This window comes from Durio zibethinus, chromosome 9 (genome assembly GCF_047325235.1).
Source record: "Durio zibethinus cultivar Kanyao isolate XHJ-2024 chromosome 9, ASM4732523v1, whole genome shotgun sequence".
Lineage (NCBI taxonomy): Eukaryota > Viridiplantae > Streptophyta > Magnoliopsida > Malvales > Malvaceae > Durio > Durio zibethinus.
The window spans coordinates 9,607,269-9,621,113 of NC_143170.1; the positions used below are offsets into that span (position 1 = coordinate 9,607,269).

Here is a 13,845-nt window from a genome sequence, read left to right on the forward strand (position 1 = left end):
GTTTCCGCCAACTTATCTATGTTGTCGGCTGGATTTGGCTTTTATTTTGTGATTTTTTGGCAGCTGATCATCATCATCTCATATTTTTCTTAGAGCAGGACAAGTTATAAATTGTATCATATCAGGAACCAACTGCATCATTTTGCTGATAATATGAAATCGGAATCTCAAAAAGTGTATTTGTGTGTGACAAATAGAGAAATTTCAAGGAGAGAGTCAAAAGGACACTGATTTCCATTAAAGATAGCGTCCGCAACAACTAGTAGTATATGATTGATCATACAAAAATAGACCATGACGCCAACGTATTATTTTCCTTCACAGAGCAGCTAGCAAAACAACCATAACTATATATATATATATATATATATATATAATAAAATAATTTCTGTCTATCCATCCAGCATCGACACTTTATAGATTCATATTCCTCAGAGAAATAGAAAGGGAGAGCCTTAAAAAAGGGTTTAATCTCCTAGCACTTTGGGAAGGGAGTACCACAAGTGGTAGCAACCTTCCTGGCATTGCGCGTGTTAATAAATTTCTTGAGGGTGGGGTTCCTAAGGTATTGACAAAGACAAGGCTTCTGTTCCTTGATCTTGCTGCAGCACAATTGAGATGGTGGAGATGAAGATGTTATCGAGCTCACGCAGGAGCTCAGCTGCGTTTGGCTGCATGTCACTGTCATTGAGACCTGTGCTTCACCCAAGAGGAACACCACCACGGCACACAGTGCAATATATGATGCCTTCATTTTTCTGATCTTTTCTTTTTCACGTTTTGTATGATGGGAGAGAAATCAGATCAATGTATAGATGTGATGTTTGCTGCATTTGGCTTGGTTTCCTACCCAATTTATAGATGTGGGTTTCGTAAAATGGAAATTTTCATGCAGCATTTACCCCTTAACTTGTAAAATTTTAGTTGCCAGGGAAAAAGCAACTTGTAAAATATACATTGAGTTCGGCCTGGCCCACTTCTCTATATATATATAATAAATCTGATACCTTACTAAATGAAGAAATATTAAAGATTGTGAGATCTAAGCGTGCATGTGAAAACTACTTGATCTAATAATTTCAAGTCACTAACAAAAGAGAACAATGGAAAAAGAATAGATTGCCCAAATGATTTCAGGAAGTCTTAACAATTCAAGCTTTTACTCGATATAGCTTTCCATTTGCTTCTTCCCTGTATCAGGTATATAAAAAGTATAAATTTGTGTATGCTAAGCTTCTTTAAATTATTAAAGTAACCAAGAGAACTCGTGGAAAGAAAGATCACAACAAACTTAAAGTGATTCATATAATTATTTTAAAAAAATAACATGTAATAAATTTGAAATTTAAATATCAATATACCATTAATTTTTTCTTAACTTACAGTTTCCTTTATATTAAAAAAAAAAAGAAGAACGGATAGATAACAAAAGTGAAGTTTCTAAGGAAACAATAACAAGGTCGCTAAGGAAGTTCTGTTTACCAAGGTAAGTATTACAAAAATTTTTATTACCAACTCATGTCTGATCTAACAATACTTGGAGGATTAAGGCTTAAGATTTGAATTTTTTGGTTTTTTTACAATAATTGAAGGAGGGGTATTCATATAAAGATCGATTTTCTACAAAATGGTGTGAACAAAATGAAAATTAATCACTTGAATTTTAGCATCAAGTTTTTCATTGGGTAAAAGGTAACAGACAAATTAGACAATGATATATTCCCACCGAAATAAGGTGTGCCTTGTCAGACGTTTACAAGTGCATCTAACAACTTGATTCAATTGATCATGATGGTCTTTAACTACTTAGTCTAGTGATCAAGATAGTCTTAAAAAAGATATTAAAGTTGGGATTCGACTCCAATTTTCTCTCTCTCCTTAATGTAGGTTCTACCTTCCTTGAATGACCAAAAAATTGATCATGATAACATTGATACCAACCGTGTTTTTGAATTAATTGAGGATTTGTTGTTGATCAAGTAAAAAATCTCATGTTTCTCTTTTTCACACCTATTTTTTTAAGCAATATATTATTGAAACATTTGATTTTTGAACTACATAAAAAGAGCCAAGTTATTAATCTTCTCACATTCCCTAATCCCAATGGGCTAACAATATATATGACACTAATTTCATATTAAACTCTTTAAACTAATTATTATTCTCTTATGATAAGCACTACAATAAAATTGTTGCCAATCAAATCAATGATTTTAGACATCAAATTTATTTGATTTTTAGTCAAGTCTTGTTTTAAAGTTCGTTGCATGTACTGGGTTTTCAAGCCCAGATTTGATTTCGATTTGATTGGACCTTAGACTCGATTTTAGCTCAACTGAACTTCAGGCTCAATTTTGACTCAATCGAGCTTCAGATCCAATTTGATCTAACTAGGCTCGAAACCCAATATTATTCTTTAAGCCTAAAACATATTTATATTTTATTTTATTTTATTTTATTACTTTAATATTTATTAATTAAACAAAAATATAATTAATAATAAAAAAGAAAATAATAAAAAAAGGAAAGAAAAAAAGAGATAGAAAACAATAGGGTTGGTGTACGGCACCGATACTGTCCCTGTCCAGCCCCCTACCTAATACCATCAGATCCAACCACCCTTACCCAATCCCATCATATTAGTCGCCCTCATTGGCCGCCCGACCAGCCAACTTACAGCCACCACCTACTTTACCTTCCACCACAATCCAACCCTATAAAGCACTTAGCCTCCCCTCCTTTCATCTTTCTTGGACACACCTCCATTCCCAAAAGCATAAAACTCCCACACCCAGAAGCCTAAAACCATTCCCAGAAACCCAAACACTCTCCCATCCCTACCTATCAGAAAACAAAAAAAAACCCAAAATAGATTCACAAAAATAAAAAATAAAAAACACAGTCCTCCCAATAGGGAGGAACCTTAACGCCAAAGCCATCCTGCAACAAAAAAAAGAGAAATAATTAGTTCAAGTTTTTAAAAAAAAAAGAAAAAAAAGAATCCAAAAACTTCACAGTCCCAATTTGCTACTATCGAGGCTATTTTCGGTAAAAAAAAGATCGAATTCGGAAGAAGGCATCGAAAGGAATTTTTGGAGGTTTTTCAATGTTTTTCGGTCACCAGTGACCACCGGTGACCACCGACGGCAATCTTAGGTGGCGGCCTGCGGGACAACAAGGCACTAATTTTTGGCAAAGCCAAAGAGGATTTTTTTTAAGCTGAAATTTTTTTTTTGGAGGAAGAGTCAAATGAGCTAAAAAAATAAAAAAAATTGACTTTATATAGAAAAACAAAAAACGAAACAACATCGTTTTGGGCAAAGGGAGGATCCATGCATGCCCATTACCCAACCCGAGATTTGCGCAAACTGACCCGCCAACCCACCTCAGCCAGCCTAAAGTCGATCCAGACAGATTGCCAGTGAATCGATTTGAACCGATTTGATTTCTCGTAAGCAGAACCGTTGATCAGACTGTTGACCGGTCCGATTCAAGTAAAAAAATTTTTTTTTCTTTTCCAAATTTTTTTTATTGTTATATGTTAGTTATTTATTTATATGATTTTTAACATTACCATTATTGTTATTTATGCATGTTTTAAAACTTTTAGAGTTTATTAGAATAATTTTTTTTTGTTTTATAAAAATAATTAACAATAATAATAATTAAAACAATAACAATAATAAAAATTCAAATGATTTTTAAAAATTTTAATTCCTTTTAATATTTTTTTAATAATCCAAATATTAAATAAAAAATATAAAATATGCATAATAATAAAAAAACTTTTCCCTGCTTAGATGTTGGAGGGAATACAATCGTGTTTTAAATAATGATAATTTCGTCTAGATGTTGGAGAATTATTATTAAAAAAAATTTTAAACTAAGTAAATTAATATTAACTCTTTATAATAATAATAATAATAATAATAATAATAATAATAATAATAATAAAAGTTAATTTTTGAAAATCATAAAAATTGAACTTGCTTCGAAAGTCCACCTAGATGTTGGAGATTTTTGAAGATGTTCATGTTTTCTTTAGCCCTAAAATCCAAACCCGTAAATCCTAAACCTGAAACACTAAAATCAAAATCTTAAACCCTTCAAACCTTAAAACTAAACCCTAAAACCTTTAAACCCCGAAATAAAAACCCTAAATTCCAAAATTCCAAACTCTAAAAATTGAAACCCTAAAATCCAAAATCCCAAATCCTAAAAATCTAAACCCCAAATTTAGCACACAATCCCTAACCATTACCCAAAAATCATGCAAGTCCTAAAATCTCGACCTAGGCCTATATTCAAAATCATTTCAAAACTTTAAGGATACTTGTAAAAATCTTATATGAAATTATTTGTTCTCGAATGCCACCTAGATGATGAGGTATTTAGGAAACTTTATTTCATTAAGTTTTTTCATATGAATTCTTAATTCGCATTAATAATGAGATTAGTAAATAAAAAGTATAATAGTAAATTGGGATCTTAAATATGAACAGTCGCACATAAGCTCTGTCTAGATGTTAGAGAGTCATGGTGGTCTCATATACTTAAGAACCCAACTTTAAAATTTCATTTCATCTTACATAACATTCATTGGCATACATACGTTAACATGTTATCATTGATAATTGTCTGCATTATTTTATCTTTAATTTTTATTTACTACTTGATGATAAAATGTTTTATAACGAAAAAGGGACAATAAATTTTATTTGTGATATTATAAAATAAAATAAAAATAACATTCCGAAGGAAATAATTCTTGGTACTCTGCCTAGAAGTTGGAGAGTTACCAATAATTATCTTCTATAAAGAGTGTAATTTCATTTTAAGGATTGTTGTGTTAAATCTTAAGTGAAAATAGTTATTTTAAATCTGCCTAGATGTTGAAGAATATGAAGATAATTCTTTAACTTAAAGATTTTCTCAATATTCCTAAATAATGAGTTTTAGCAAAATTTTTTTTCAAACAAAAGGGATTATTATTAAGTTTCAAATTAAAACTATTTCATCCAACATCGAAAATAGCGCATAATTAATTGGTGCCAATTTATAGGCGTTGTGGGATTGCTAATCCTTTCACACACGTAACCGACTCCTGGACCCAACCTGGTTTTTGTAGATCAAAATTTATCTTTTTGATAAACTTTAAACCATTTTTTATAGTTTTGTTAAAAAAATAAACTTTTGGGTGACCAATCACACCTTAAGAAAAGATTGGTGGCAACTCTTTCATTTTTCTCAATTTTAAAATTCTTTACTTCTGGCGATCTCAAAACCGTTACGACGGTTTGGCGACTCCACTAGAGATGTTGAGAGTCAAGCCAAAATTTTTAATTATGCACTATTAAGAATTGTTGGATTTAATCGATTTTACTTGACATTTAAGTTAATCCCTTTCATTTCAATTTTTCAAAAAAAATTATATATATATATACATGTTAATAAATAAGATAAATTGTATGTTAGTTGTTATTTTCTTTTGATTTTGCATTTATGACATTTTGATTAATATGTCACTTTGCGCACTTTAGCATATACACTTACATGCATAAGCTCTAGACGAGACTTCATCCTTTGTAGGAGGAAGTGAAGTAGCTACGCTCTCGTGAGATGATAACCTTCGTATTTGCTAGCGAAATACTTTTACTCAAATTGAACCCTTTTCGTTAGTAGCTCATAATGGGTGAGGATCAATGAACCTTACTAGTCTATAATGGATAATGATGTAAGAAATAGTCTGGGAACCTTTAGACGCGTAAATCTTAACCTGACATATAGTAAAGATTGCTGAATAGCTGATTAAAGTAGCAGCATAATTCTAAGATCTATCTTACGATGCTTTGTGTTCAATCAATAAGACTTGACCCCTACAATTGAAGAATATTCATCTTTACTTCAGATAGGTTTGCCAATCAAGATAAGATCTATTGGAATGAGCAAAAAATCACTGGATATAGAAAGAAGTTAGCCAAGATCATGCAAGTAGGGGTTAAAGAGATAAACAAACATAAAAAGGAAAAGAACGAGGTTGAGACTATTCCATCAACTTTTTTGTTTGAGTATATAAAAAAGTATATTGATACTGATAAGGGGTTGGATGTGTTTACTTTGATCATGTATGGATTGATGATATTCCCTAAGGTGATGGGACATATAAAAGCATCAATGGTTGATTTTTTTGAGTAATTGGATAAAGGTATAAACCTTTTACCAACTTTTTGGCAGAGACTATTAGGTCCCTTAATTTTTGTTGAAGGAAGGGTGAGGGGCAATTTATAGGGTGTGCTCAGTTACTTTTTTTTTGGCTTAGAAGTCACTTTTGCGAAAAAAAAGATATCATTTTGACCATTCTCTATTCATTTCATTATCATCAAGGAGTTTGTTGCTAAGGAATGAAGAAGGGATTTGTCAAAAGGTCAGTGAATGTCATTCTTTCTGGAGCTCACTATCGAAGATGTAACTGGAAGGCACCATGGATGCTTTCTATAGTCATCTTGTATAGTTGTGAAGATGAGTCATGGGTATCTTTGTTAAGAATATGGGGGCAGCAAGTATGCACCTCTTATGGTTCAAAGACAATATGACTTATGGCAGTTCATCCCTATGACTTATAGACTCAGACTCGAGTTTGATTATGGGGAACCCATTTACATGAAAAAGGTTCGTGAAATCATCAAAGCATGAAAGTAGGTCAACCAAATGAGCTCAACTAGATTTGAAAAGGTTACCTTACGTGAAGAATGAAAATGGTTAACAAAATTAGGCCTTTACCAGTCGATGTTTCAAAAAAGTTACCAACTCCTATTTCAGTACCGATATTATCGACTTTTGAGATTACCCAATGAGAGTTTGAGATTAAAAAAAAGTTAAAGAAAGAGAATATGGCTATGATAGATCAGATTAACCAATCGAGATATGATTTGATGATAAAAAAATGATGTAGTACAGAAGTTGATCAAAGAACAAAAGGTATTGAAAGAAGATCTATAAAATTTGCATCAAAAAAATAAGAAATTGAGGTTGGACAGTATACTTTTAAAAGGAACCAAAAAAGATATGAAAGAATTAAGGGATATGATGGAGTATTGGAAGAATAGAGCTCGAGAGAACAAGGAAGTGATCTCTACACTCACCAAAAAATAGCATGAATGGAAAGAAAAACTTTCAAGAGCTTATGAAAAGGTAACGAGGCAAAAAAAAAAAAAAGAAAGGCTAAAAGCTAAACTAAGGAAAGAATAGAATAGGAACTTCGATTTGCAAAAATGAGAAAAAGTTTTAGAGTAAAAATTAATAAGCTTGAAACTTTAGTTGACAAGCAATCAGAGTCACATAAATAAGATTTTACCTGAATGACAAGAGAGAGAGGATTATTGGGCTCGTACTTGTAATATGAAAGTGGATGCTCGAGAAATGTAGAGATTTAAAATTTTAAAGAGGTAGCAATACATAGAACGTTTGACCGTTCAAATTTACAAGGCTATTCGAAAAGTAGGCTACATGGTCGAAAAGGTGGAAGCACTGAAATGAGAGATTGTACTAACCCAAGGCCATAATAAGAATTATTAAACTTTTTGTGTGAAACTAGAGAGCAATATGTTCAAATCAAATGTTTTTATAGTTTTAATGCAAGGATGATCGGATGATGTATAAAGATTTCCACGATTAATAAAAGTTTCTTTTTACTCAAATTGATCTAAAACAATACCCACAATTTGCATAACATTCATTTCATACATGCATTTTAATAAAGGTAAATACTAATAATAATAAAAAATGATATTATATCATGCATTCTAATTCATGGTTAATAAACTAAGGTTCAAGGATAGCAAAATCGAAGAATCTAAGTCAGACAATCTCGTATAGATATAATACTTATTCTCAAGCTTGAGTTATGGAAGAAGAGAATGCAGTCAGATTTGAGAGAGTTGAAAAGGCATAAGAGGAAATAAGAGAAAGAGTGATGGAGATATAATAAAGTATCAAAATACAGATGGTTGAATTAAGACAATTACTGACTAGTTCATTGAAAGGTAAATGAGTTGCTGGTGTATCAAAGATAAGGGAAGAAGTTAATACGAAATAACCACTCTATCCTTCAAGATTTACTTCGTCTCAAGCCCAAGCTCAAGCCCTTCGTGGCATACACATACTCCCACTGAGTTTGCAGCCATACCCTTATGTCAATCATTCTGCTAATCACCAACCGATCCATTTGAATACTAATATGGGATCTATCCCAGTTAATCCCACCATGGTACCAAATCTTAATAAACCAGTTGAACAAAAAAAGTCTCATGAAATGTTAGAGCCTGTTATAAACTCAAAAATATGAAACAAGTATGATCAACTTGAAGAAAGGCTCAAAGTAGTGGAAGTTAACGATATCTACGAGATTGTTAACGCTAATGAACTGAGCTTGGTACTTGACTTGGTTATCCCAACCAAATTTAGAACCCCAAATTTTAATTAATACAATGAAACAAAATACCCTTCTGCTCATATTACCATGTTCTATTAAAAGATGATAGGTCATACCCAGAATGACAAACTCTTGATACACTGTTTTTAAAATAATTTATCCAGAACAATAGCAAGATGGTACATGTAGTTAGATTGAAGTAAAATCCATACGTGAAAATACTTAGCCAAAACATTCATTGCTTAATATAAGCATGTCCTTGATACAGCCCTTGATAGACTATCATTACAAAATATGAAAAAGAAATCAACGAAAACTTTCAAGAAATATACATATCGGTGGAGAAATGTAGTGGCCCAGGTCCAACCACTATTGACTAAAAAAGAGATAACTGTGCTATTTGCCAATACATTGAAAGCCCCATACTATGACAGGTTGGTGGATAATGCCATGAAAAAGTTATCTGATATGGTAATCTCAGGAGAAATGATAGAAAATGCCATCAAAAGTGGTAAAATTAAAGGGCAAAAAAAATGGTAAATTCAAAAAAGAAAGAATAAGAGACACATGCTGTCACTCACAGAAATTTCTCACATCGTCTTTTTGTCCCATATAATCTAACCCCACCATGCCCTCACTATTACCCTACTACCAACCAAATTTTTTAGCAACCATATTATTACCAAGCCCCTCAACAACCATTGTATAGATCAGGCTTTAGCCCTCAACCATCTAATTACATCTCTACACCTCTAACCCGACCATTCGCCCAACCAACCCACCAAAACAATAATCAAAGAAATCCATAAAATAATAACAATCGGGAAAGACCTCATTTCGATCAAATTCTCATGTCTTACATCGATTTGTACCCTCAATTGGTGAAAGGCCACCTCATCGCTCTTTTTTAAGTGAAACCATTAAAGCCACCTTACTCGAGTTGGTATAACTCTAACACTAAGTGCGATTATCATTATAGTGTTATAGGACACTCTACTAAAAATGCCACGGTATTTAAACATAAAGTGCAGGGTCTGATAAATGATGGGCTTTTAACTTTTGACACCAAATTCAAGCAAGTGTCAGTGAAAACCCTTTGCCAGATCACACCGAAGAGAAAATTAATATAGTGGGTAAGAGAAAAGATGTAAAAATCAAAAGATGCATGGATGAAATTAAAACCCCTTTTGAACGTGTGTATGATTATTTGTATGAGACGGGCATGATTCAACCATTATTTTTGGATGATAATGGAAGTCATAAAGACCCTGACCATTTTTACAAATACCATGGGGGAATGGTTGGACATTCGATCCAAGGTTATGAAACTTTTAAATGAATATTACAGAGCTAAATGGATGAGGCCATCATTGAGTTTTATGATGAATGTGATGAAAACAATGTGAATACAATGGGTGATGAGTGTTCTGGTAAGTCTTTTATTCTCAAACCTCTTATTGTCTACTATGATGAAAAATCAAAGCTTGTAGTCGAAAAAGCCATCTCTTCTTCTAAAATGCCAATGACTATCTATGTCTCCAGTCCATTCCTTTATCAGATCGATAAAGCAGTCTTATGAAGGTATGATTATGATGTTGTGATGTGAGGGATTGATGTGACCTCGAATGATCCAGGTATGAGAAATACTACCAACATAACAGAAGTAGGAGGAATGACTCGAATTGGCCAGATTTACACTCTCGAAATGTCAAAAAGGGAAAAGGTAAAATAAGAGAGGAAGACATAAGGGAAAGTCAAAATTTTCAGCCAGTAACAAGCTCAGAAGTGTAGATCAGCAAACCAATGTCAAAGAAAGAAGCTTATGAGTTTTTAAAGATCATTATGCATAACGAGTATAGTGTGGTCGATCAGCTAAACAAACTACCAGCTCATATTTTTTTATTATCATTACTGTTGAATTATGAGCCATATAGGAATGCTTTGCTAAAAATGCTCAACCAAGCTTATGTCGAGCATAATATTTTTGTTGAAAAGGTAGATCACATGGTCAAGAATATTATAGCCATAAATTTTATTTCCTTTAATGATAACAAAATACCTTGAAAAAGATGAGGTAGTGTTAAGGCCTTGCATATTATTGTAAAGTGTAAAACCCACACTATAACCAAAGTTCTGATTGATAATGGATCATCCATTAATGTCATTCCTCTAACGACATTGACAAGACTTTCGGTAGACCCTTATCATATGCGAACTAGTCATATGATTGTAAGAGCATTCGATGGAGCACGAAGAGAGATAATCGATGATATAAAGATCTTATTGTAGATCGATCATTATACCTTCAACATCTTATTTCAAGTAATGGGCATAACACTGACATATAGTTATCTACTGAAAAGACCTTGGATTCACATGATCAGAGTTATACATTTATCTCTGCACCAAAATGTCAAATTTATAGTGGAAGAGAAACAAGTATATGTAGATGGTGAGAAAGATTTATTAGTGACAAAGACCTTAATCACTCTTTACGTTGAGGTTACAGAAGAAGCAATCAAATGTTCATTCAGAGCTTTTAAAGTAGCAAACGCTACTTATGTCAGAGAGGGATTAAAGATATCGATCCCTCAATTGTTAAAAACTATAAATATAGTGATCAAACAGATTGTTGGCAAGGATTAGCAAGCAAGACAAGGCTTAGAAAAAGTTTTACAAAGAATCACAACAACATCTTGCTCAATGGAAAATAAAGAAAAATAGGGTTTAGGCTATAAGCCAACAACTGCTAATAAAAAGAACATAATGCTGAAAAAAAAAATGACACGTCTCAAAGGATAAGATTCAATTGATAGAAAAAGGGTATTCCCTTATTTGTATGAAACATTCCATTTAGGTAGGCATGTTTATCCTAGATCAATAGAGGTTGAACAAAGGGAACTAGTAATGGGGTTTGAGGAAGCCTTTTCTCGATTTTAAATTGAAGCAGATGAAAAAGTCATGCAGGATGAAGAGATCTTTTTTTTCTTTTTAAGACCCTAGAATAGTATATCATTTTTATTATCCTTGAATCTTTTAACTCAAATATTTCTCTTGCTTCTGTCTAAGAGCATACGGATGTCAAATGTATGGGCTTATTTTCATTGTCTTAATAAAATGATGGATGCAATGCATTTCACGTATACCATGTTCTCTATTTTTCATTTTTCTTTCCTTTTTCATTACTATCCTCTTTGCCTTTGCCAAGATTAGTATATATTTCTTTGTGACTAAATCCATTTTAGGTTTTCTAATAATGAACATTATGGATGACCAAGACAATAATACCGGGTTTGATTTTGAAAATTCGATTCACATTTACGAGCTTGATAATGATGTTGATTTAAAAGACTATAATTTACCTCATGATCTACTGAAATAGATTGAGCAAGAAGAGAAAATTATATAACCCCATCAAGAATCAATTGACATGTTGAATTTGAGAGACGATGAGAATAAGAAAGAAGTTAGGATTGATACTTCATTATCACCAATCGAAAAATAAAAACTAGTGAATTTACTATAAGAATATATGGATGTATTTGCATGGTCTTATCAAGATATATCTGGACTTAGCACAGAAGTGGTTGAGCATAGATTACCTTTAAAACCAGAGTATCGACCAGTATAGCAAAAGTTGAGATGAATGAAGCCAAAAATGTTATTGAAGATAAAAGAGAAAGTAAAAAAGTAATTTGATGCTGGTTTCTTAGAAGTAGCCAAGTACTTTGAATGGGTAGCCAATATAGTCTTAATTCTTAAGAAAGATGGAAAAGTTAGAATGTGTGTAGACTATAGAGATTTAAATAAGGCTAGCTCAAAGGATAATTTTTCGTTGTCACATATTAATACCTTTGTGGATAACACTACTAAGCACTCCATTTTTTCATTCATGGATGGGTTTTTCGGCTATAACCAGATTAAAATGGCTAGCGAAGATATGAAGAAAATCACATTTGTGACGATATAAGAGATATTTTGCTATAAAGTCATGTTCTTTGGGCTAAAGAATGCTGGTGCCACATATCAAAGGGCAATGGTCACTCTTTTCACGATATGATGCATAAGGAGATAGATGTGTATGTTGATTATATGATAGCTAAGTTTCAAGAAGGTCAAAGTCATGTTGTTAATCTCAGAAAGCTCTTTGAAAAGTTATGGAGATACCAGCTCAAGTTGAATTTAACCAAATGCACCTTTGGTGTCCAATCTAAAAAGTTGCTAGGGTTTATAGTTAGTAAAAGAAGTATAGAAGTAGACCCTAATAAGAATCGAACCATTAAAAAGTTGTCGACACCACTCATGCAGAAGGAAGTGAGAGGTTTTTTGGGTAATTGAATTATATTTCTTGTTTCATATCTTAACTCACCTCAAAATACGATCTAATCTTTAAATTGCTTCATTAAAATAATCCTGGTGAATGGGATGAAGAGTGCCAAAATGCCTTTGAAAAGATTAAAGAGTATTTGACAAGCTCACCAATATTAGTACCGCCAGTTGCAAGAAGGCCGTTAATTTTATATCTAACAATTCAAGAAAAATCAATGGGATGTGTATTAGGGCAAAGAGATGAAACTGGCAAGGAAGAGCATGCCATCTATTATTTGAGTAAAAAGTTTACTGAATAGAGGTTAAGTATCCCTAAATAGAAAAAATATGTTTATGCCTTAGCTTGGACTACTCGTAGACTCAGACAGTACATGCTCTATCATACAACTTGGTTGATATTGAAGTTAGACCCCTTCAAGTATATTTTTGAGAAACCATCTCTATCAGGCAAGATAGCAAAATGGCAAGTTATACTCTCGAAATATGATATTATGTATGTGACGTAAAAGTCCATAAAAGGAAGTGCAATAGTTGATTTTCTTACGGATCGAACTATAGAAGATTACGAACTTATAAAGTTTGAGTTTTCAGATAAAAACTTAATGGCGATCTTGCTAGATGAAAACGAAGAGCTTGTAATAAAAGTGTGGAAGATGTTTTTTGATGGGGCATCCAATATAATGGGGCATGGCATTGGGGCAGTGTTAATATCCCCAGAAGGAAATCATTACCCATGTACCGCGATGTTAGATTTTAATTGCACAAATAATATCGCTGAATATGAAGCATGCGTCATGTGGTTACAGATGGTTATTGAAAGGAAAATTGAAACACTAGAAGTATATGAGGATTTAGCCTTGGTAATTTATCAACTAAAAGTCGAATGAGAGACCAGGGACCCGAAACTAGTGTTATATCAAAAACACATAACTGATTTAATGAAACATTTTAAAGAGATCCAATTTCAGCCTGTTCCCAGAGAAGAAAACCAAATTATTGGTGCTTTAGCTACTTTGGTAACAATGTTCAAGTTAAATGATATTACAGGAATCTAGCCCATCAAAGTACAAATGAAAGATTCACCA

General features: G+C 32.6%; 1 pseudogene; it reads right to left on the reverse strand.

The window, feature by feature from the left end:
• Window positions 1–210: 210 nt before the first annotated feature.
• On the reverse strand, window positions 211–838 carry LOC149516784 (non-specific lipid-transfer protein 2 pseudogene; annotated as a pseudogene).
• Between the last annotated feature and the right edge of the window lie 13,007 nt (window positions 839–13,845).